The following is a 25,396-nucleotide window of genomic DNA, read 5'->3' on the forward strand; positions in this document are numbered from 1 at the left end:
CAAGACATCTATTGTACAACATGGTGACTGTAGTTAATAACAATGTGTTGTAAAATTGCTAAGAGCAGATCTTAAGAGTTCTCAAAAAATGATGTGAAGTAATACACATAATTAGTTGGATATACAGCTACTCAATAAAGTATATATAAACCCAAATACCTATTGTACATCATAAATATACACATTTTTGTCAATTTAAAATAAGTAATTTTTAAAACAAAAATTGCAACTATACTCTCACCACAAATATGAGACAATTAAGGCTTCCACAAATTAAATGTCCCAACTATGATAACAGTTATCATATAGTAGAGCAGAAATCCAAGTTTCTGTCAAACAAACTTCAAAATGGAAGATCTCAACGTGCAGAAATAAGGCTGCAAGAAAAATGGCCTTTCAAAAGATTTACTAGAGGGCTGGGGAGATAGCTCAGCGGCACAGCACCTGCCTGGCAAGAACAAGGTCATAAGTTCAGTTCCCAGGACCAAAACAAAAAAAAAAAAAAAAAAGGTTTATTAGACTCTGTATTCCAAAATCATATTCTACTTTCATTTTGTCAGAATGGGCAAATAAAAATAGCACAATCATATACTACCATCAAAATATTTTAAATATAACAGAAGTTTAGTATCAGTTAAAGTGTAAGTACCTCAGGGGCTGGGGATTTAGCTCAGCGGCATAAGCACCTGCCTGGCAAGCATGAGGTTGTGAGTTCGATCCCTGGTACAAAAAAAAAAAAAAAGCATAAGTACTTCAAGGTAAAAGATTATTACCAGAGGTAGAGGGACATTTCATAAAGACAAAAAGAGCAATTCATCAAAATGATTTACATCAAATCATAAATTATGTGTGTCTAGTTAACAGCTTCAAAACATACAAGGCAAAAACAGAACTAAGGCAGTAATAACCAATTCTATAGTAACTTGATACAATATTCTTCTCGGTAAATGATAAAAAAAGACTCTTCTCTCCCAAAAAAAAAAAAAAGTAAAAACACAGGTGATTTTTTAAAATGCTATCCAAGTGCCATAATCTAAGTGATAAATTTATAAAATACTGAACTCCACTGCAAAATACATACTCAAGTGTGAAAGATACATTACCCAAGATAGACGATATGCTGGCTCATAAAACAAGGTAATAAATTCAAAATCATTGAGAACAAAAAACATTAAAATCACAGAATATAGTCTCTGAACTCAAAAGTGAAATTAAGTTAGAAATCAGACAATAAAGTATTCAAAACAACCCCCAAGTGAAACTAAGAGCCATCATGCTGAACTAGGTCCCAACTCTTACAAATTTTTTAATTTGAAACAAGGTTTCCCTTAGTGGCTAAATTGCCCAAGCTAGGCTGGAATTTTTGATTTTCCCAACTTGGCCTTCTTGAGTACTGGTGTGTGATTAAGGTGTGGCAAACCTGGTTGAAGAAAACAGGCTGACCTATTACAAGATCCCAGAATACAAATCCAGAATAGTTCCCAGAACAAAGCTGTGCACAAGGTCACTAGAACTAGCAGGACAGTAGCAGGCAGTCAATAGGACGGCCAGACCTCACAATCCGAGGCATTCTCCTTGGTTTCTTCAAGATTTGGACAGCATAAAAGGGAACAGACACAAAGAAGGACTTGTAAATGGCAGTTTTCTTCATGATAGCTTGCCCTGCTTCCTCCAGAGTATACTTTTGTCTTTCTTTTTTCTCTTTTACTTGAACCAGGCTCATACTACAAGACAGTTTCTCTCTTGCTCTTCACTTTTACTTCTTTAAATAAACTTTGTTAAATAAACTTTGTTATTGCTTTTTGCTCATTTTGCTTTGAGATGAAAAGAACATCAGATCTACTCCAGAAGTAAGCTACCCAAAAACTGGTAACCTTTAACTGGTGAGCCAATTTAGGAACTTCCCTTAACACTGAAGTATACTCATGTGCCATCACACCCAGCTGCAACACTTTTAAGTCTCACTTATATCATAAAGCAAATTATTTCAAACCAAACAATAAAAATATATTAAAATATTAAAACGTGTGGGTTACTGCAGGGCTTAAAGGAAAATCTAAATGTAAATATTTTATCAGAAAATAAAGTATGTCCAAAATCAGTGAACTAAGGTTTCACCAAGGAAATGGAGAAAGAAAAATCATAAAGAACAGAAATTAAAGAAACAGAAAACACAGCAGATCCTACCCCCAAAAAACCAGAGCAGACAAAATTAACAATGCTGATTCAATAACAAAGCTGAACTACTAAACTGATCAGGATTAAATGGACACATTAATGATATCAGAAAGTAAAGAGATACTATCACAGATCCTACAGGCATCAAAAAGATAATGTGAAACAACGTATGCCAACAAATTTCTTTAAAAATATAATCTGACACAAAACTGACATAGAAAAAACAGAAACTCTAAATAACCCTAGTAATCCCTGCTCTGTCTAGGCTGAGACAAAAGAATCAAGAGTTAGAAGCCTGCCTGGGTGGTGAATTCAAGACCCTGTCTTAAAAAAAAAATTTTTCGGCCAGGAATTTATCTCAGTGGCATAAGCGCCTCCCTGGCAAGTGCCAAGGTCATGAGTTCAGTCCCCGATACTGCAAAACAAAACAAAAAATTAAATTAAAAACTAAAAGCACCTGTTACCTATTCCCATCACTGAAGGACACTGTTTCTAAACTTTGGCTGCTGCAAATGAGACTAGCATGAACATTTTGTTTGCATATCCTATTACACAAAACAAGAACTTCCTTCATCACAAATATAAAGTAAGAATAACTTATAGATTTACAATACATATATCTTCAATTGTACTAAATAAAAAATTTTCACAAAATGACATCAATTTACACTCCTATCACATCTTGTCAACACTTGACATTAACAGACTTTTTAACCTCTGGCCATCTGTTTCAAGCAAAATGCTTCCTTCTATGGTTCTATTTTGCACTTTTCTGGCTATAAGTAAATAATTCCAAATGAGTTGGTATGAATCATGATACAGATAAGAAAATTATCAGTGCCCTGCATAAATGTTACGTATTATTCCAGGAAATTTTTGTTCTCATTTGTAATGCGTTTATAATGCAAAAAAAAATTTTTTTTAACTATTAAGCTTCTTAAATTAAAGGACCCTGCTGTGGATGTATAGTCAAAGTAAAACCCCACAGAAACAATTTAGGTAAAACACTGTTGCATCATGCATGCTCACTGCATTAAAAAAAAAGTGGGGAGGGGCTGGGAGTTTAGCTCGGTGGCATAAGCACCTGCCTTGCAAGCAGACAGTCGTGAGTTTGGATCCCTGGTTCCGATAAAAACGAAAAAGACCAAAAAAAAAAGTGGGGGGAAGAACCTGAGAGGTCCTTCAAATATTGACTGGCAAAAACAGATCCATGAAAGTAGAAAACCTGAAGAAAGCAATAAAGGGTATGCTATATGGAAATAAGGTTCTGTAAAGCCAACTAATTGCCAGGCATGGTGGCACACACCTGTATTCCAAGCACTGGGGAGGCTGAGGCAGAAGGATTGCTATGATTGCTATGATTGCTACACAGTAAGTCCAGGCCAGCCTAAACTACATACTGAGATCCTGTCTCAAAAATAAATAAGTAAATAAATCTGATCTAAATATGACATAATTAACATCATTTTAAAAGAATCATACATTTCTTGGCCTGGGGAATTGTATATTTCTTGGTTTGCCAGGCAGGCATAAACACCTGCCTAGCAGGTGCAAGGTCGAGTTCGATCCCCAGTACCCCCGCCAAAATTATACATTTCTCAATGAAAGTTGCCCTCAGCACTGAAACAGGAAGCTAGGATTTTGTCCTCTTAACTACCTAAATGATAGAAAACTGACTCCTCCTCTTCAGACACAAACTTAATTCCTACCTCAAAGTCACTGCAATCTGCAGGTTATGTAAAACCATCTGCTAGAGGTCTCTGCTACCTGCTTCTTTTACCTAGATTACCACAGAAGAATCATCTGAATTCTAAACAGCTCTACTTTTTCAGTTAACACAAGACTTACCAAATCTTTACTATGTCATCTCTGTATTAAAATCAAGCAGTACTAACCCCACCATCACATACTCATTTTTCCGTGGTAGTGCTGGTATGGAATACAGGGTCTCAGAAGAACACATCCAACTCATCTCCTGAAAAATTTTACTCCTGCTTATATGGTTTGATAGTCTTCTCTAAAACTATTCTAATTTAAAATGTCACAAAATAATTTTAATGGCAATTTTGTAAACACTGCCTGTATAACCAATGATATTAATGGTTCTATTTTCTCCAAATGTTTCGGTAACATTTATTTAGAACAGTATCCTTATGCTGACCAGTAAAGTGTCATGATGTCAGCATTTAATTTCACATGGTGTAGTGTAAAAAAGTGATTGAATGTATGTGTATACATAAAACGAATTTGGTATTTTGATAACATGTGAATTTAGGAGACTGTAGTGTATTCATTCAACAGTAAATGTTTGATTTGAAAGTTTAATTAAATGAATGAAAATTAATGTTAGCCTTAAAATCTACTTATTCACAGGGTTTAGTTTTGTTTAACAAATGTTAACATGCTTTTTAATATTTCTCTCAACTTCTAGTTGCCTACCTAAATAAAACTATCCCAAGTGTCTCTTGGGAAATATATTGCTTCCTGGAATGTTAAACCACATACTATGATCAAACTTCTGCTACTTCCTTTATTCCACCAAAAATAGCAATACTCTTATACTTTCAGATAACTATTCATAAGGAACTCTCTCCTCACAAGCTGCCGGACCAATCATACCACAGTGACTGCCTGCTGCAATGAATGATTCTGTGAACCTATCTCTTAACAGGAGTGTAATCAACAGCATCTTAAATTCCAAAACTTTTCTGATTCAAATTCACATATAATATGGGTAAAACAGGAATCAAGGAATAGCAAGAATTACATTTTATTTTCCCCACTGTCTTCCTTCTTAAATTAACTTTCTTTTTATTTGTAATTTCCTCTCAAGTTAATAAAATCCTTATAGAGAGGGTAAACTGAGGTGCCAGGAAATACAAAGATAAAGTGAAGAAAAGACAAAATAAGTATGACTGAAGAAATTAAACAAGATCAAATGGGGCCATAGCTCTGGCTGTGTACACTCTTTTACATGACCAGATTCTTAATAGGCAAAGTGAATGTAAATTTTTCCCCACAGCAGGCAAAATTCTTAAGATCTTCTAACAACCCACACACTCATATAATTTTTCTGTGAATGTGGTGATCTACAGATAATGAAATAGCTTTTTATATGATCATGTTATACAGGTAAATTTTTACATATGTAATTAAGATCACTAATCAGTTGTATTTGCCAAAAAGATTATCTGGGTAGGTCTGATCTCATCAGGTTAACTTTGGGGATGGCGAGGGGAGTACCAGGAATCGAACTCACTACCTCAAGCTTAACAAGTAGGTGCACTGTGCTGCTGAGCTGTATCAGGTTAACTTTAAAAACTGAGTCACACAGAGGCGTCTGAAGGTCAGAGATGTAAGTCAGAGATTTGTTTCTATTTGTTCTGATAAACACAAACAGCCTGTGTTATAAACAGCTGCCTATTAGACTATACTGTACAAGAAACAGAGCAGTCTTTAGTCAACAGCTCCAAGATAGGAACTTTTGTCATATCACTGAAAGAATATTAATTCAGTCAATAAGCAGTGATCAAGGTAAAGGACCCTCGACCTCATAAGTACAGCCATTCCTAATTGTCAGATGTCATAGTACACCCCTGTAATTCCAGCACTCAAATGGCTAAGTCAGGATTGCAGTGAGTTTGAGGCCAGCCTGAACTACACAGTGAGACACTGTTTTAAAAACACTGGGGGAAAAAGTGCAGTGACACCTAATACCTTGATTTCAGCCCGGGAGATGCTGAAGAGATACCAGCCATACCATAATGAAACTTGTGACCTATAAATAACAGAAAAGAAACGCATGTATCTTTCCTCAGATTACCTTTAGCATTGATTATGAAAATATGTAAGTCTATAAGAAAGGAAAAATGATTCCAACTGTACAAGTTTTGTGCATGTTTTAAGTTTAAACAGTTAAAAAAATTTTTCACACACATCTTGTCAAACTGCCACCATGTTACTCCATTTAGAGATGAGGACAATCAGACTCAAGGAAGTAAAATTCCATCCCGAAGAAAACAAACCTAGGGAGTCTTCCAAGCAACCTAGGTTCAAAAATCCCCCTCCCTTACACCACAGGTTCCATAAAGCTTCCAAATGGACTTTTTACATCAATAATAACTACATTATTTTCTTCAAATGAAAATATCATAGCAACAATTTTCCATATTTTGCCTCTTTTTAAATATCCTCTAGCCTTATCAAAATATCTAAATAGAAATACAGAAATTTTTCTAGTCAATTCTGTAAAAATTACCACCTAGAATCACTTATCTAAATAAACTTTAGTTTACTGAAAGCACATTTTTCGAATGGAAAAAATACTTTAGGAAAACACCTGTAGGTTTTCTAAAACTTTATTTGGCTAACAATCTGTGTCACAGCCCCGAAAATTAAAACCAAGGAAATAACATTTCTGGTTCTTTCAATATTTTCAAGTCAAGTTTACTGTAATTTTATACATTATAAATGAGAACACAGTACAATATTATCATACAATAAACGAGTCATTTTTGTGTTGTTCATACATTTCCTTAAGTGCTTCATCATCAGTTTGCAATTTTCTTAAAATACATGGAAAATTAAGTTAGAGAATCACAATCAAATCCCACAGGAGTTACAAATCACACAACTTTATGCCAATTCAGACTTTCTCAAACTGTTTTGTGCAAAGATGCAAAATACAGTCATAACTAGTCACAAGTGCAAGAAAGACCTATAACATCTTAACAGCAACTTTTAACAATTTACTGTCACAAGCAGCAGTTTTGAGTCTGTAAGCTTCCAAAACCATCCCATGACTTATACGCCTAGGGCACGACTGCCGGCAATGTGAAGAGAATCGATAACATTTCAAAGGTAGGCAGAAGGGGTGACGTGACAATCTTAAGACCTGAAAATTTCTTGGTCCCTACAGCACGCAAGCAGCACCCAGTTCGGGCCCTCCAAATGGGGCGCAGGTCCAACTCTAGGCACTCCCCTTCTCACATTCTTCACCCTGCCCCCACCTCAAGAAAGGAGGGAAAACAACTTTTATTGGCCTCATCTCCCCAGGGATTGGCAAACTAGCGGGGCAGTGCTCCGGCCTGGACTTGTTTCCCAAGGAGGCCCCCGCGGGGAAGGCAGATAGCGGGAAAGCCCGGGCTCGAAGCTCCATCTCCCCAAGTCGCCAGCCCCCTGCCCCACCCCACCAACAAGAGGCCTCGGCCGACCGCCACGCCAAGCGACCCCAGGCCCTCCGCCGTAGCGAGCTCGTTGTCATGTGACGACGCCGCCGCTTAAACACCGCAGAAACGCAGGTCGGCAGGCGGGCAGCGGAAGACATTCGCGCCAGCCCGCCTCGGCCCGGCCCCGCCGGGCGCGGGCGAGTCCCGAGAGCCCGGGCGGGGGGACGGAGGGCGGGCTTGGCGGCGGGCCCGAGCGCGCCACAAAGGCTTCCGCGCCTGTCGCCGTAGTGCCTGGGCGGGCGGGGGCACAATTTGGGGGGCTCGCGGAGGGGTGGGAGAGACGAGGGCGCTGGGGTGCCCGCCGCGCCCACAGCCGCCTCCCCGGACGCTCAGACAGCCCCGCGACCGCCGCGCCCCACACAGGCCCGCGCGGCCTCCCTCCCCCGCGCGGGGTCCGCGCCCGGTCCGCCCGCTCCCGGCTCTCCAGCTCTCGCACGGCCTCCATCTTGGATCGCCGCTTCCAGCCCCCGCGCCGCTGCCGCCGCATTCCCCCTCTTTCCCGCCCCCCGCCGCCGTCGCCGCGGCCCGCACTCACCTCAGCTGCCCATCCGGGCGCTGCTGGCCGTCGACCTAGTTTCCCCCCAAAAGTCTCCGGTGTGTTATTCCCGATTTGGGGGGGGTTTACGAGGTGGTCGCCGGGGGTTCGGGAGCGGGGGCCGCGCCTTCAACGGAGCTGCAATCCTAACCCGCCATCTGGTGGCATTTTCCACACGCCAATGGCGCCTCTGCAGACTTGGGTCCGGACCGCCCTCTGCTGGCCGCTGTGTTCACTGCCTTGCTGACGGATCGGGCCTACCCGGAAAGGGGAGGGAGCTGAGGCGCGAGCTGGGCGCCTTGGCGGGGGCGCGCGCAACCGCTTTCCTGCGAGGATTGCGCGCACGCGCGCCAGCGGGGCGGGAAACGTGGCCGCTGCGTGGCGGCTCCTCCTCCACTGGGAGAGCCTGCCCAATTCAGCCAATCGCGCGCGGCAGACGCCTCTCATCCAGGGCGCCTTGGAAGAAGGTTCGTGGGCTGCCTGAGGCGGGCGGAAGGACGGCCACAGTGGCGCCTGCGCGTCTGGCATGCTGAATTGCTGCCCGCCATTTTTAGAGCCTCTGGGGGAGCTGGGAAGAGACCCGCCCCCGGCTCCCCCGCTGAGGCTCCGCCCCAGGTCTGGGACTGGCGCTTCTTTCGGACCTCCTGCCGCCCCCGCTCGCCGCCCAGAGGCGCGCTGCGGAAATTGGGGAGCTGTATCCTGCTCCCGCTGGCTTTAACGAGGGTTTCTGAGGTTAGCATTGTATTCGCGACTTATTGTTGACAAGGTGCTTTCCCGAGCGAAGGTGCGTTTCGAGACTGGGACTTCCCGCGCCGCAGACCTAGATGAAAACACTGCCCGCTGCAGGCCGATTGGCGTCGTCCTCCCTCTGTAAAGCAGATCTCTCCGTGGTTCCGGGTTTGCATAAGGCGGCAGCATTGGCTAGTTAGTGAGAAGGGAGTTTACCTAGACTGGGAGGGAAGTCAGACTCTGCAATTAGGTTTCTCCTACTGTCTAAGGTTACATTCAGGGGCTCTAACATGGGCCTTTAGAATCGTAACCTAGCTGTTGAAGTAACTAATTGGGGATTTTGCACGAGCTGTTTGATCTCGCCCTTCTCCGTTCACCAGCTGCCTGTAGTTGAGCGTTTTACCTATTTACTACTTTTTGCTATAAAAGTGAATCCTTATTTTCTCAAGTCATCAGCCCCATGTATGACTCAATTGTCTCTATCTGTATAGCCACTTTTTTTCCCCAGTATTGCCTTAGAATCGCTCAACTCATAAACTTGAGCGCTAGTCTCCAATAAGTTGTCCATGTTTCTGGTTTTAGTCCCAAGAGTTGCAAAGTGTGTGATTCTTTTTTTTTTTTAATACAGTTTCAATACAAAGTGTGTGATTCTTAACTGAAGTAAGGTATGAATTCATGACTGGGCTCTTATTAATAGATAAAGAGATATGCAGATAAATACCGTTATTTTAGTAGTCCCTGATGACTTCCTATGTTGCTCTGCAAAGCCTATTTTCAGCTTTCCGTGTTACTGAAGGTGCCACCCAAGTCATATTAATAGACAGTGTTATCTAGTTTCCTAGGCTTACAGCTATGGGACTCCAGAAATGGTTGACATTTTCTCCATCTTAAAATTTGTGTAGCCACGTCCTGACCACCCTCTCGAAAATTTTCACTGAATTAACCCATTTCTCCTCTCCAAACGTCATCTTGCCTAACTGATGGCATATTACATCTTCCCGATTCCTCCACCTGCCACTATTTTCGTAGGCTCTTACATCTTTAGTATCTTCTTCACCACTGCCTTCTTTCTGTTTCCATTGCTTTTTTTTAAGTTTCATGATTTTAATTTTTTTTCAGTGTTAATTTCTAATTGCTGTTGGACCAGCCTTTCTTTCTCAAAAGAACAAGGTATAGCTTTCATCAAATTCATCCCTTTGAAATCCTTTTTCTTCTTTTAAACCATTTTCTGGATCAACATACCTACCTTGTTTACTGGTCTTCTGATAGCTCTGCCTCCTTCTTCCATCCCCTGATTAAACTGGTAGCTCTGCTCTTCTCTACTACAACTTTCTCTTAGAAAGTTCCCCTAAAGTACTACCTGTTCCTCCTTTTTTCTTAATTAAGCTTCCTTGTGTTCAGCTAATTTCTAGAATACTCCAGCTCAAAATTCAACATTTAAAATAATTTATTTCCCCTAATTTCTTACTATTGTACCTTCAGTATAGTCTAATGATTAAGAAGATGGACTGTAGAACCTGACTGCTCTGGAAAACAGTGATGTTGCCAAATTTCTTTGTGTTAAAGTTTCCTTAACTCTAAGATGGAAATAGCAGTAGTGTCTACCCCATAGGTCTGTTTAACACATATTATAGTTGTGCCATCTGTGTTATTACCATATTCTTATCTTGGCAAGAATCATTTAGCTCCACCCTCCTGCCCCAAATGCTGGTGATTAACCCCAAGGCCTCATGTGACATGGCTTTTAACACTGAGCTGCACCTCCTGGCCAGGTGTTTTTTATTTAGTATTCAAGGGCTTAGGTATTTAACTTTCTGACTGTATAGAAATCTAAACATGTCTTTATTTTGTCCTCACACTTAATTGAGCCAGTGTTTATAAATAATTTCATAGTCCCCAGGCTGTAAATTGTAGGACCAGACTTGACTCTTTGGGAAAAACCTGTGCCTAATCATATCCTCATTTATATCCCTTACTGCTTTTTCTGTTGTGGCTATCTTCAACCAAGTCTTTCCCTCCCTATCTCCTCCCACTATCTTATACCACAACAATTTTTCAGCTTTCTGAAAAGTACTGATCCTCACACGCCTCTGCTTTATAAATACAGCATTTTATACCTACACAAAACCCTCTGGTTACTATGGCTTACAAAATATTATATAAAGTCCTTAAGGACATTCATGGCATTCCTTTATCTTTTTATTGCTTTTGTCACAGTTTCTTCCCATTAGCTGATCTGATCTGGTCTAATCATAAATATAAATAACCAAAGAGCATATTCATTCATTCTTTGGCCATTTAGCAAGTAAATTAATAGAGATCTCAACATGACTCTTGCAAAATTACACATTTCCCAATAGTTTCTGCTTTTGTGAATTTTTTTTTTCTTTTTCATTTTTATCGGTACCAGGAATCAAACTCATGACTTCCTGCTTGCAAGGCAGGCGCTTATGCCGCTGAGCTAAATCCTCAGCCCTCTTTTGTGAAATTTTTAATCAAGATTGCAAATCTCTCTGCAAAGATTTTTAAACACATTTTTCACAGCTTCAAATCATTGATGATTAAAATATCAAAAATATACTTTTTCAGATACATGTCCATTAGACCTTTTACTATCTCAGCCAAACTGTCTCAAAACTAGATATTTAATGTTATAAATAGAAAACAATACATTGTATGTTATTTGAAATAGGTCGATATTAAAAAGGGGTTTCTGTAGTTTATTTGAAGACTATAGTTTTGTTTTACCTGGAGTTTTTAACCTATCATATTTTCCTTGTATAAATACCAATTCATGCATCTTACAGTGTGTTAGTTATAACTTTTTTTTTGCACAATGCAGGAGACTGAACCAGGGCCTTAGAAAGGCTATCCAAAAATGATGTACCACTGAGCTACATCCCCAGCTCCTAATTAACATAAAACATTTGTTTTTATGAAAACATGAAAAAAGTTGTTTTATAACCAACTAGTTGTGGCCTTATATATAGAATAATTTCTTTAAAATTTTAGCTGACCTCCTATCTTTTTCCTGTTTGGGTAAATTTAGCTTGCAAAACAGTTAAGTTATTGCATTGACCTTACAATTGTTTTAAAATGTCAACTAAATTTGTTTTGATGGTGTTGATGGTGATATTCCCTCCACAGAAAGGCATCTTAAAGCAACATTTGATTGTTTTTCCCTTCCACTACCCTTTTACTGATGCAGTTGACTGTTTAGACCAAAGAGAGGTCTCTGATCATGCTCCTTCACCCCATCTCTTTTCCACTCTCACAAACACTGTGTCCTGAGGATCATGACACTGCCTCATTTTTCTCCCACAAATCAAGTGTTTGTGTTTTGTCACATAGCTATAGGATGTCTGCTTTTGCTTATATGACAAATACCAGAAATGGTTTCCCTTTTTTCTACCATTGCAATTAAGATGCTCTGCCAGTTGGTGGCAGTAATATGCCATGACGTCCTACCTAGCAAGCCATGATTGTATTAAATCATTTTTTTTTTAACACTAGAAATACAATTCCTTTAAAAACAGTCAGTGGGCTGGGGATTTAGCTCAGCGGCATAAGCGCCTGCCTTGCAAGCAGGCAGTCGTGAGTTAGATCCCTGGTACTGATAAAAACGAAAAAGACCAAAAAAAACAAAAATTAACAGTCAATTCTGCCTCAACATTGACAATGAAAGGGATCCAAAATACCTTCCTTAGTAACCTCCTTCTATGCAAAACTCTACATACACACACGCCAGAAAAACCCAGAACTACTTGGATATCTTTAGAAAAACAGAGGCAAAGACAGATTCTTAGAAGAAATGAAGTTTGTACAGTAAGGTTTAGTATAGGGACAGAATGTGTATGAATTGGAGCTAAGAGTTCGTACATCTATTTAGGACACAGAGTAAAGTATCCATAGAACAATCATTTGCTTAGTCTAAGTTTCTTAGTGCCCCTGAGATTTTGTGTCTAGATGTCCTCCCGAAGCCTCATGTAGTTTTTTATGGGGCTTTTCAGGGATAACCCAAATGTAGGGTTTGTGATTGTTCATAGTCCAGTGCTGGGATTAAGGGTGTGAATGTTCCACCTACCCCAGAGCAGGTAGCCTGCTTACAATATGAAAAAGTGAAAGAGGCTTATCTGTCTGTATGTCTCTCCCTTCTCTCTGCCCTGTTTGCCTGCTTGTTGCTTCTTGCTTTTTCTGTCTTCCATCACCATGAACTGATGCCTCTCTGTCATATGCCACCTGCCTTAGAGCCAGCCAACTATGAACTGAAACCTCCACAAACTGTGAACCAAATAAACTTTTCCTCTAACTTTTGGTTATTTTGTCCCTCAACAATAGAAAAGTAACTAAGACAGTTGTCTCTTTTTTAAGCAAATGTTGTAACCAGACAACCAAAAAATTTATGATGAAAAGCTGTCATCTTAACTCTTTCCACCCCAAGAATACTCCCTATGACAACCTCTTTTACATATTTTTCTTTGAGATTATTTCAGTATTTCTAAATATGCTTATACCAACTTTAGATGATATAAAATGATTCCTTGCTATGTAAAATAAAGATAATGCTAATACCACTGATCCAGTATTATCTCTTTTCTTGGTTGTCTTTGTAATTTTAATGTAATGTAAAACTCCTGCTAAAATTTCAGCTGTACATAACTCCATCTTTCTTTACACTTTCTGTTCGGCTCCCTTAAACACAATCGAGACTTTTCCTACAGGTCGACTCACAGTTAACAGCCAATCTCCAGGTCAAAAAATATGCTGGTATTATAGTTTCTTCTCTACAGAATTACAATAAAACCACTGGAAAGCCAGTTAGAGGAAAATGTGCTGGGGATGAGGATCCATTTGATTCTCTTATCAATTGCCCGAATTTTGTGATTCATGTTTAGATCATACACTTTTATGGCTTTTTTTCCCCCTAGAATTTCAAATGCCTTTTTTTTTCTTCTCCTGTGTGTATTTTCCTTAATGTATCACCTCAAGTTTTTGTTTTCTCTAGCTTTTTACAAAGATGTTTTCCTTTTTGCTCCCTAGTACCTGTCCTTAATGAACTGGCCGTTTGCATCCATGTAATCTAACTGTTCTTTAGCTCTGCTCTTCCACTGAGGGCTTCCTTTTATTGTGCTCCAAGGTTAAAACTCTTTTCTAGAACTCATGTTTTCTTTCTTCATTATTTTCTCATTTTTTTGAGAACATCATCAATAATTACTTACAAAAAAATAAGACAGAAATTTCCAGGATTATTCTTATGTTGGAAAACATCATTCTAGGTCAGTATAACAATTTGAATTTCATTTTCTCTCAAAACTCTCAAGGCAGTGTCTTGTATATTCTAGTATTCAGTGATACTAATAAATTGGAAGGCAGTATGGACTTACTAACAATTACTAGTTCCTTAATACCCCTCATCACCACCAGGTGTTTACTCATGTTTATTACCTGTGACTCATTTCTAAATTAAAATATCTTATAGAATTAAAATTACTTCCAGCCAGGCATGGTGGTACACTGTAATCCCAGCACTTGGGAAGCTAAGACAAAATAATTTCTGTGAGTTTAAGGCCAGTCTGGGCTACATAGCCAGTCCTAGCTAGGTTGAACTACATAGCAAGACCCTGTCTGAAAAAAAAAAAAATTAAATTATTTCCTATGACCTTTATTGAATGTATTTTATAACCAATTTATTTTTAAAAGAACTTTTTAATAGAGTAGTAAATGCCTAGGACCAATTAAATCAGTAAATTACTTGCCTCCTTTTACCCCCTAGCATCTTAGATCTGTCCCCAAAGGCAGCATTTCCATATAAAGCTTTTAGGTTTTACTCTTTAATCTTAGTATTATAACATTCCTGGGGATAAACATTATAATAACATTATCAGGATCAGAATCTCAGATTTTCTAAATCAGTGAATTAATAACATAAATATCTTGCCAGGCAGGCTGGTGGTGTACAGTTATAATCCCAGCTACATGAGACGCAGGAGGATTACAGCCAGGCATGGTGGCTCATGCCTGTAATCCCAGCACTCGGGAGGCTGAGACCAGCCTAGGCTACAAAGTGAGCTCAAGGCTAGACTGAACTGCACAGTGAGACCCTGTCTCAAAAGGACAAAAAAAAAAAAAAAAAGCAGGAAGATTCCAAGTTTGAAGCCAGTCTGGGCAACTTCACCCTTGTCTCAAATTTTTTTTTAAAAAGCTGGGGTTGTAATTCCATGGTAGAGTACTTTCCTAGCATGTCCCTGGTCCTGAGTTCAATCCCCAATACTGAAAAAAAACAAACCAGAAACACTTCTGTCACTGACATCATGCATTCAGTAACTATTACTACAGATGGCACATTTAGAAACTGTGATTATATAGTGCTGGATCTAATCTTTAGGTGACCAAAAAGGGTCTGTAGAACAAGAGCCACAAACTCAAATGCCTTCAGGAGCCAGAGAATTAACATATAAAAGTGGGGAGGGGGACTAGAGTTAACATACAAAAGTGGGGAGGGGGACTAGACATTATAAAAGTGGCAATTTAACTTTTATGATGAATTGCAATCTGATACTTGGCCTCCACCCTCGGAAGGATGGAGATGACAAAGAGCTCATACTAAGTCTAAAGCAGGCAGCTACTGCTCAAAGCCAGCTGTTCCCAGATTCAAACCCTTTAGAAATATAGTGTTACAGGGGCATAAATATCACTAAATTCAGTAGCAATTCCCTATAGACTCAAGCTGACGGTAAAAGAGGCCATTCTTTAATGGTGCCCTGATAGCAACAGGGTAAATGACCTCCAGGTTAAAAGAAAAAAAAGTCAGGCTATGGTTTTTAACTGTCAAAAGTTAAGATGGACAATTATTATAAGTTCAGAGAAATAGCAGAAAGTGACCACAGAAAATAATGTGGAGATAATTAGTGTAACAGAGTAGCCTTAAAGGCAAAATAGACGGATACTTAGTGAGTTTGAACCAGATTAATTCAAGGATGTATGACCAAGAGACTGAAGCAGTTATCTCAGTTAAAATAATGATTCCTTGATGAGTTTCCAAATATGAATCTGTTTTTAGACTTAAAATCATTAATTAAGTAGAGATCAGGTCTCCAAGAAGAAAAAAACTTGCAATACCACAATGAGTGCACACAATAAGGATTTCCTCAATCCTTCTCCAAAGGTTGTTTCAGAATCTTTGGACATGCCATTTACTTAAATAACTATGCATTAGAAATGTGGAAATTCCTAAACATTTCAAAAACTATTGGTCACAAAACCTAAATTGACACTGACAGTTAAACAGCCAAGAAATCATCATGGCCTCTATATTAGAGGAAGCATACCTGTCGGTAGTAAATGAAGTCACACAAAAGATGTTAAAGGCTAAAGGCTAAATGTCTGTATGTGCCCTTTCATGCCTCCTCTGACAGGTTATATTTCAAAATCTAATTCTCAGTGTTATAATATCAAGAGATGGGACCTTAACGAAGTAATTATGTCACCAGGACCAAGCCATCATGAATAGAATAACCCTTAAAAAAAACCTTGAGAGCGCTGCCCTTACTTTCTTCACCATATGAGGACACAGGGAGAAGATGGCATCTATAAGGATCAGGCCCTCACATAACACCAAATCAGCCGGTGCCTTGATTTTTCACTTCAAAGCCTCCAGACTGTGAGAAATCATTGTTCATCATTTATAAGCCACCCATGATGTGATGTTTTCTTATAACAGCCTAAATGGACTAACACACAAAATTGAGATCACAGTGGTCTATATTCCTAAATGTTGGTCATTCCCCCAGTCACCAAATATACAATCAGAATGTGTATACTCTTGTTATTTTTGGCACAAATCCTCATCGAATCCTTGACCTATGAATTAACACCTATCAAAATGGGGAAGGCCAACTGAAAGTCCTTGAAACTGATCCCTCCTTTAGTCAAGATATAAATGAATAACAGTACTATTAGGGAAATGGTGTAAATTAGCATCACTCTCCTATGACTTAAAAGAGTCCCCCTATGGCCAAAAACTGAAGGCTCTTACCTTAAAATCAGGCCCAAGACAAGGATGTTTCTTATCACTACTCCTACTCAACATAGTACTGGAAATATTAGCCAGAGCAATTAGACAAGAGAGAGAAATAAAAGGGGCAAAGATAGGAAAAGAGGAAGTTAAATTATCATTATTTGCAGATGACATGATTCTCTACATAGAAGGCCCCCAAAACTCCATTGAAAGACTCCTAGATATAATAAATTAAGCAATGTAGCTGTATACAAAATCAATACTCAGAAATCAATAGCATCTCTGTACACTAACAACAAAATCACTGAGAGAGAAATAAGAGCAGCCACACCCTTCACACTAGCATCCAAAAAATGAAATACCTAGGAATTAATATCATGAAAGATGTAAAAGATTTATACAGGGAAAATTATAATACCCTGAAAAAGAGAAATTGAAAAGGATCTCAGAAAATGAAAAGACATCCCTTGTTCATGGATAGGAAAAATAAATATTGTGAAAATGGCCATTCTCCCAAAACTGTTATAATACAGATTCGATGAAATCCCAATGAAAATACCATCAACGTACCTCACAGATCTACAGAAATTACTCCTAAAATTTATCTGAAACCAGAAGAGACCTAGAATAGCAAAGGCAATTCTAAGCAGCAAAGGTAAGGCAGAAGGCATCACAATCCCTGACTTGAAGTTATACTACAAAGCTACTGTAATAAAATCAACATGGTACTGGAATAAAAACAGATCTGAAGATCAATGGAATAGATTAAAAGATTACAGCCACAACTACCAACACACTCATCTACTTTATCTTTGATAAAGGGGCCAAACATGTTCTCTTTAATAAATGGTGCTGGAAAAACTGGCTCTCCATATGCCAAAAACTAAAACTAGACCCATGCCTACCACCACGTACTAAACTAAAATCTAAGTGGATCAAAGATCTGAATATTAAAACAGAAACACAAAATAGGTAAAAATCTTGAAGACATAGGGGTAAGTAGAGAATTCATGAACAGGAATCAAACTGCATGGGAAATACTTCCCAGAATCAATAACTAGGATCACATCTTATTAAAAAGTTTCTGCATGTCAAAAGAAATCTCCAACATACTGAAAAGAAAACCCACAACTGGGAAAAAATCTTAGTGAACTGTCCCTTAGACAAAGGACTTCTGTTTAAAATGTATAAAGAATTTTTAAAAATCAGACCCCCAAAATTCAAAGACCCAATCCAAAAATGGGCATCCAAGATGAATACATAGTTCTCAGATGAAGAAATACAAATGGCAAATAAATACATGAGAAAATGTTCATCATAATTAGTCATTAGAGAAATGCAAATTAAAACCACACTGAGATTCCATCTCACTCCAGAAAGAATGGCCAGGATCAAGAAAACTACCAACAACAAATGCTGGAGAGGCTGTGGGGAAAAAGTACTCTCCTGCACTGTTGTTGGGAGTGTAGACTGGTGTAACCACTGTTGAGGTCAGACTGGAGATTCCTCAAAAAGCTGGGATTGGCAGTCCCATTTGACCCAGCTATTCCACTTTTGGGCATATTCCCAGAAGAACTGAAAACATCATACCACAGTGATATATTTGCACCCATGTTAATACAGCACAATGTATAATAGGCAGATCTTGGAACAACCTAAGTGTCCATCAACTGAGGAATGGATAAAAAAGTTGTGGTATTTTTATACAATGGAGTACTACTCAGCTATAAAGAATGATCATATTGAGATATTTATAAATAAATGGATACAGCTTGAGACCATACTCATAAGCAAAATAAATCAAACTCACATGTATAAATACCGTATAGTCTCCCTAGAATAAGAAATGGTAAAAGTACATAAGAGTTTATGATTTCCGATTACATTGCTTTGAAGCCTTATAATGTTTTCATTCATTAGTTGGAATGGTTTTATCCTGGTTTGTTTGTTTTTATCATCTGTGATAATATGAACAGCTATTTTGAAGAAAACAAGACATTATAATAACCAGTGCTGATTTAATATCATCTTGCTTTGAAGTCCTACCATGCTTCTTCTGTTTCCCATTGGTTCTATCATGTTGTATCTTATTGGATTTTATTATGTGTGATAGTATTAACAAAATTTTTATGGACAATGAGATAATATAGTATCCATTGTTTGTTTTCTGTTATTTGGTTCTGAATGCCCTGTAGTACTTTCATTCTCTTGAATGGTTGTATACTATTTTGTTACATTTGATACTATTGTATAAGGTATGATCAACTATTTCAAAAAAGAGACACTATGGTAGCTACTGTTATATCGGGTTGTCTTGTGAAATACTGTGTTGCTTAAATTGTTCTGATCTGCTTTGTTATGTCCTCTTTTGTCTTAACCTCTTTAAATAAAAAACTTTTTAAAAAAGAGTCCCCCTAAAGCATATGTTGAAAACTTAAATCCCCAGTGCAACAGTGTTATGAGGCAGACACCTAAAGGACGAGAAAATGAGGCCACTAGGGCCAAATGAATGAATGAATACCATTACCCAGGACTGAGTTTGTCATTAAAGGAGTCTGGTCCCCTTATACTCAAAAATAGTTGTCATTTACATGAGATGGATTATGGTATACATTTTCTGTCCTAGAACCATGTGTTTTTTGTTTTATTTTTACAGGACTTGAGGATGGAACCCAACCACTGAGCTACATCTCTAGACTTTTTTTTTTTTTTTTTGAGATATGATCTAAGCAAATTTCCCAGGCTGGCCTCAAACTTGAAATACTCCTGCCTCAGCCTCCTAAGTAGCTGAGATTACAGATATGCACCCTGCACCCAGCCAGAGTTATACTGATTCTTAGAGATTAGACTTTTAATAGTTCTTAATAAGTATGTTCTAAGATTTTGTCTCCTTTGTAAACTAACAAATTTGCCTGCCATGCTTATTGGTGTTGGCAAAAGACCATATTCCCCGGTCAGTCCAAAAATTTTACTGCTTACAATGCAGGAACCAGCATGAGGTTCATACTTTCACTGTCTCCCTTGGTCCCTAACTAATGAAAGGAAGACATGGTATGACTTAGGTGATAGCTCACATGCAGTAGTGTGATGGCCAATCTTGTTCAACTTGAATTGACAAATTTGAGATTCACCTAGAAGATTAGTGGAACAGCTCTAAGAGTGTCTGGGTGTGTTATGGGGACATGATCATGAAGTGTACATGCGTTCCTCAGACATTTCCTCTGTGGCTGTCTTCCTGCTCTCCCTCTGCTTCCTGGCTACCGTGAATTAAGAAGAGTTCCTGCTCTGTGAACTTCTGCCATGATGTTTCTGACTTGGAACAACTGTGGACTGAAACTTCAGAAATTGTGAACCAAAACAAACATTTTTCCTTTGAAGTTGTCAATATTTTGTCAACATTTTTTTCCAGCAACATAAAAACTTACTAATATAGGTTTGCATCGTGGTTGAGTTCAGAGAGCCCAAATATTTGGTCAAATGTATATCTAAACTTTTCCCCAGAAGGAGACATTATCTTTATTACATTGATCAGTAAACAAAAATGTCTCTTGCTTTGAAGATAGACACTATCTCTATCTTCTAAAGCTGTTCACTAAAAGAACATCCTCGAGAAGATAACAATAAAAGCTATTGATGTCTCTTCTCTCAAGATGTGCAGAAATGCAAGGGAAACATGGAGAATTTGCTTCCAACTCTGAGCTTGGTAGGGTGGGAGATACAAGACACCAAAGAGAGCACATTGTACTACAAGCCATGGTTTCCAAGGTGGGCACAGTCTGGTCTTTGTATTCAAGGACTAGCAGGCAAAAAGTACAGTTACCATTCTGGCACCAGAAGAAAATTACACAACAGAGCCATGGAAGAGTATATTTGGCATTCAGGTAATGCACTTGGGTACTTCTTGGTACACTGTTACCCAGTTTTGACCATTAGTGAACAAGTTTAGGAACCTCTACCTGAGAAAGGTACAGTGATCAGGAGTTCATACAATCAAGGATGAGTGTCTAGGCCATGCCACCAGGTAAGCCACCGAGACCAACAGAGATAACAGCGAAGGATAAGAAAAGTAGAAAATGGATAGAGGATGAGGGGGAAAATGATTTTCAGTGAAAGCTCTAAAAAAAGCTGCAGTGGCCAGGAACACTAGTGCACTCCTGTAATCTCAGCTTCTCAAGAGACTGAGGCAAGAGAATTGCAAGTTTGAGGCCAGCATAGCAACTTAGTGAGAACTTGCCTCAAACAACAAAATAAGGAATGTGACTCAGCAGTAAAGCACACCTAGAACTGATCCCCAGTACTGGGTGTCTGGAGAAGCTTCAGTAACAGAGGCTTTAGTTGTTCCATTCACCTTACTTTTCTGACTTTCCCACAGAAAAGGAGAACTACTATAATCCTGGTGCAACTATGAAGAAGATCTGATCAGAACAAAACTGTTGGACACTGTAATAGACTAGCCAGATCCCTTTTCAATGAAGGATTACTCCAACTTTTAGGACTGCTGTTAGCTACTACAGGGACTGCCTCAGTAGCAGAAAGGCATTCTTCTCTGAAGGATGGCCCAGTCCAATGCTCATTGCCAGTGTAAAAAATCCTTCCCATCTCAGTCTAGTTTGGGATAACTGTGAGGCCATTCCAGTTCCAGATGATTGAGTTTAAATTCCAATTTTACTTCTTCTGTTCAATTCTACTTCCTTCTCTCTTTCACAGATATTGATGCCATAGTCACACTGTATTAAATACTCACATTGTAGAACTTCATGTCAGTTTACAACCTTAGAGATCCATTTACAGTGTAGCTTTATAATAGATTACTATGTACCTGTTAAAAAGATGTAGTATTGTCACATTAACAAGAAACCCAGATACATTAAGGTAAATAAAATTAATTTATATTAGGAGAAAAAATGTAACTTAGATGTTAATAAATATCTCTGGATAGTGACTTTTCTCCCTTTTTCCAACTTTCCTATATTTTCTGGATTTATATATATATATATATATATATATATATAATTTTATGATAAAAATATAATAAAGTTGGGCATGATATATGCTGGGATTTTAGGTGTGTGACACTATGCCTGGATGAAAAATATTTTTATAAAACTAAGCAATATTAAGTATATTATACATTTTGATGTGTTTATTTCTAACAACTAAAAAGAATTGTAAACATAATTTTGTGTTTTACCCCTGGGACTATAAAGTCGCATTCAATTTGTTACAGCATACCATAAAAAAGATAACATTAAAATACTAATATTGACATTTAAATAATGAAAGAGCTATTAAAACAATTGCATCTAACTTTGGAAAAGATTCTTTTAACACAGAGCTGGAGCACTGAATGATCCTTTTAAACGAATGGTCTCTAAGCGTATGTGCCTTAAGTAAGCATCTAGAACTATAAAGGAGCCATGAGACTGAAGTTCACAGGGACTCCCCATTATAAAATAAGGTTCTGAGAGTCTGCATGTGCCTCCAGAGGCTGAAACCAAGATGTGTTGTGAGTCCTGAAAGGAGTTTCCTTTCAGACAGAAAGCAGAGAACCTGAGAGTGGAGGCAGGCCCACAAGGCATGCTTTCATTCATTTAACAAATATATTTGCCTGCATATTATATGTAAAGGAAGGACCATGATAGGTGTTGGGAAGACAGTGATGACCAAGACACACCAGTCGCTGCCTTTTTGGAGATTTATATTCTAACAGAGGATAAAAGGACTAAGTAGCTAATTATATTATGTAATAATTACTTACATAACAACTTACTAATTATAAAAATACTGTAGATAATAATTCTACAATTATTAGTGCTGCAAAAAGGTACAGAATTTTATAATTGCATAATGAGGGCATCTGACTGGCATGAGTACTATCAGAAAAACAACTTCAAAAGAAATGACGTTTGTGGTAGCACATGCCTGTAATCTCAGTGCCCAGGAGGCTGAGAGGCAGGAGGATCGCTATGAATTTGAGGACAGCCTGGACTACATAATGAGTTCAAGGCTAGTCTAAACTTTAACCTGTTTCAAAAAAAAAAAAAAAAAAAAGATGCTTTAGCTGAGACCTGACAAAGTTGTATTGCCAGAGAGAAGAAAACCAATCATTCAAATATCTGTAACAGAAGGGAACGTGGAGGACTTAAGGAACTAAAAGAACACCAGTGTGGACAGGAGGCCAAAAAACTATGGTAGGATACACAAAACTGTCCTGGGTCTACCCTGGCTCTGTAAAAAGCTGTGCTTTTTCCATGGAATGAGCATTCACAGGGTCAGGGGGACATGTCCACACCAGTCTACACCATCCTCTTTTCTGGAACATACTCAGGACACTTTGATATCCCCTGCACAAATGTTCCTAAGTCTATATCCAAAGCCTATACAAGGTTCTTCCTTGTGTTGTATTGTGTTTGTTGTGTTGTGTTGTGTCAGGTTGGTTGCATTTGGTTTGGTTTTTGAGACAGGGTCTCACTATGTAGTCCAGCAAGGCCTTGAACTCACTATATAGTTATATAACCCAGGCTGGGCTCAAACTCACAGTGATCCTCTTGCCTCAGCCTCCTGAATGCTGGAACTACAGATATACACTATCATTCCTGACATTTTCCCTGTTCTTGTGAGTGTACATCTAATTATCGATATAAACATTTGTTATGGTTTGGATCAAAAATGTCCTTTAAAGGAACTATGTCTACAGTGGTAAGGCTTTTAGGAGGTGAATAGATCATAGGATCACTAAATTCATCAGATTAATTCACTGTTCAGTTTACAGCTGAAGTAGTTTTAGAAGCCAAGCCTGATTGGAGGAGGTGGATCACTGGGGGCATGAACTGGGAGATGAATGTCCTGTCCTGAGCCCCTTCCTCTCTTGGATTCTTTCACTCTTCCTGGCTGTCATGAATTGAGCAACTTTTCTCTGCCATGTTCTTCTGCATATGTTTCTGCCTGCAACCACTCAATCATGAACTGAAACCTCTGAAATCTCTAAGCGGCATAACTTAAGAATTTTGGCCCAGCAAGAAGAAAATTTACTAATATAACATTCCTGGGCTAGGGGCTGGGGATTTAGCTCAGCGGCATAAGCACCTGCCTTGCAAGCAGGCGGTCGTGAGTTCGATCCCTGGTACCGATAAAAATGAAAAAAATGAAAAAAAAATTTCTGGGCTCAAAAGTTGTCCAAAAATCAGTAGTTTATCAGGATATGGAACATGAAGGCTTTAGTGACTGCACATATATGTGCATGTGAGGCTCTTGTGTTTATAACCTGGGGTGGAGAGAAAAACGGGGTGCTAGGGCTCAGCTTTTTTCTTGAGCCAAAACTTCATGTTTTCGTAAATTGTAAATATAAACCTGGCCTTCTAGAGAGTCTTGAAAAAGTGTTTGTCAAAATAGGAGGGTATTACATTTTTAAAAATCTACTCATCATCTTGCTTTCTAATCTGTAAATGATTAGAAATTTGATATGTGGGTCTCCATTTGCATTCTTATAGAAGGCTAGCAGATGTGAGTGACAAGACTTACCATATTTGTAAATCTCATTTTAATCAGTAAGAACAATGGAAGCCAATTAAAGGAGTGTAAACTGGAAAATGATCTGATAAGATTAACAAAGGTCCCAAATTGCTATGTGGACAATGGATTCAAGGTAGAACAGAAGGGGCCGGGGATTTAGCTCAGCAGCATAAGTGTCTGCCTGGCAAGTACAATGTTGTGAGTTTGATCCCTGGTACCAAAAAAAAAAAAAAAGTAGAACACAGAAGATGTGGGAAGAAGTCTGTTGAGGTGGGTCAGGCTAGAATGGAATGCAACTTGGACTAGTATGGTCCTGGAGGAGACATTAGAGAGCAGACACACGGCTTTAAGAGATGATTGGACAAGAAAGGAACTTCTAGAAGACCATGTAATTAAATATGAACTACTCCAGAATTTCTGACTGGTGCAGGTTGATGGTGCAACTTATTTACTGAGATAAGAAATGTAAAAGGAGGACCATGCCTCTCTTTTTCTTTTTCTTTTCCCTCTCCTTTCTTTCTCTGCCTTTGTTTCTCTCTCTCTCTTATAGAAATAGTAGACAAAGTTATATTTTAGAATCAAGACACTTCTTTCAGTAACATTTACTCGTACATTTGATTATTATAACTAATTATTCTCAGATGAAATGAATTCCTTCCCCCTTTTCCTCTTCATTCAAATAACTAAATAGCAGTCAAGGAGACTTATCTGAGAAAGCACAAAAACATGTGCTCACAGCAAAAATAATCCACAGGTGCATTGGAACTAGCGTTAAGTGATTACAGCCATGGTCATGAGCAACGGTAGTACAGCTCAGAATCAAGATCTCATCTCTAAAAGAACAGAAAAGTCTATATTTAGATGGGAATGGTGTAAGTGGGCCCTTCTGCCTTGTCCCCCACCAAGACTGCATACATGAGAGAACTGCAGTTGTGGATTTGTTGTGGAAACTCTCCTCTAGTGTGGAGAATAGCATGGCAAAACCAGAGGGATAAGGACAGTCTTTAGCTCAGAAGAAAATGGATGATTGCTTTCCTTATCTAGGCCTTAAGGATGATCAGAAAGGGGACAACAGGCTGAAACAGATGCCAAAACCAACATGACATAGAAACAAGGAGTATTTTGTCATAATTTTCAACCATCACTATTTTTCTTTCCATCATTGTGTTTATATACTTAATTATTGTATGGTATTAC

At 38.6% G+C, this 25,396-nt stretch overlaps 1 protein-coding gene across 6 annotated transcripts in view; it reads right to left on the reverse strand.

The window, feature by feature from the left end:
• The window catches only part of Stag1 (STAG1 cohesin complex component), a 426,216-nt gene that overhangs the window by 399,199 nt on the left and 1,621 nt on the right, over positions 1-25,396 (reverse strand). For 2 of the 6 annotated variants that reach the window (XM_063249048.1, XM_063249043.1), the window contains exon 1: positions 7,942-8,128. The exons of 1 other annotated variant lie outside the window; for it this stretch is intronic. The gene's annotated coding sequence lies outside the window, so the exon portion shown is untranslated. Of the gene's footprint in view, positions 1-649; positions 721-5,895; positions 5,957-7,941; positions 8,129-25,396 lie in introns of those variants that run through there. 3 more of the 6 variants (XM_063249045.1, XM_063249047.1, XM_063249044.1) reach the window with 3 other exon arrangements.

Source organism: Cavia porcellus, unplaced genomic scaffold, assembly GCF_034190915.1.
Source record: "Cavia porcellus strain 051 isolate PalLab524CR breed Dunkin Hartley unplaced genomic scaffold, mCavPor4.1 scaffold_5, whole genome shotgun sequence".
In the NCBI taxonomy this organism is placed as follows: Eukaryota; Metazoa; Chordata; class Mammalia; order Rodentia; family Caviidae; genus Cavia; species Cavia porcellus.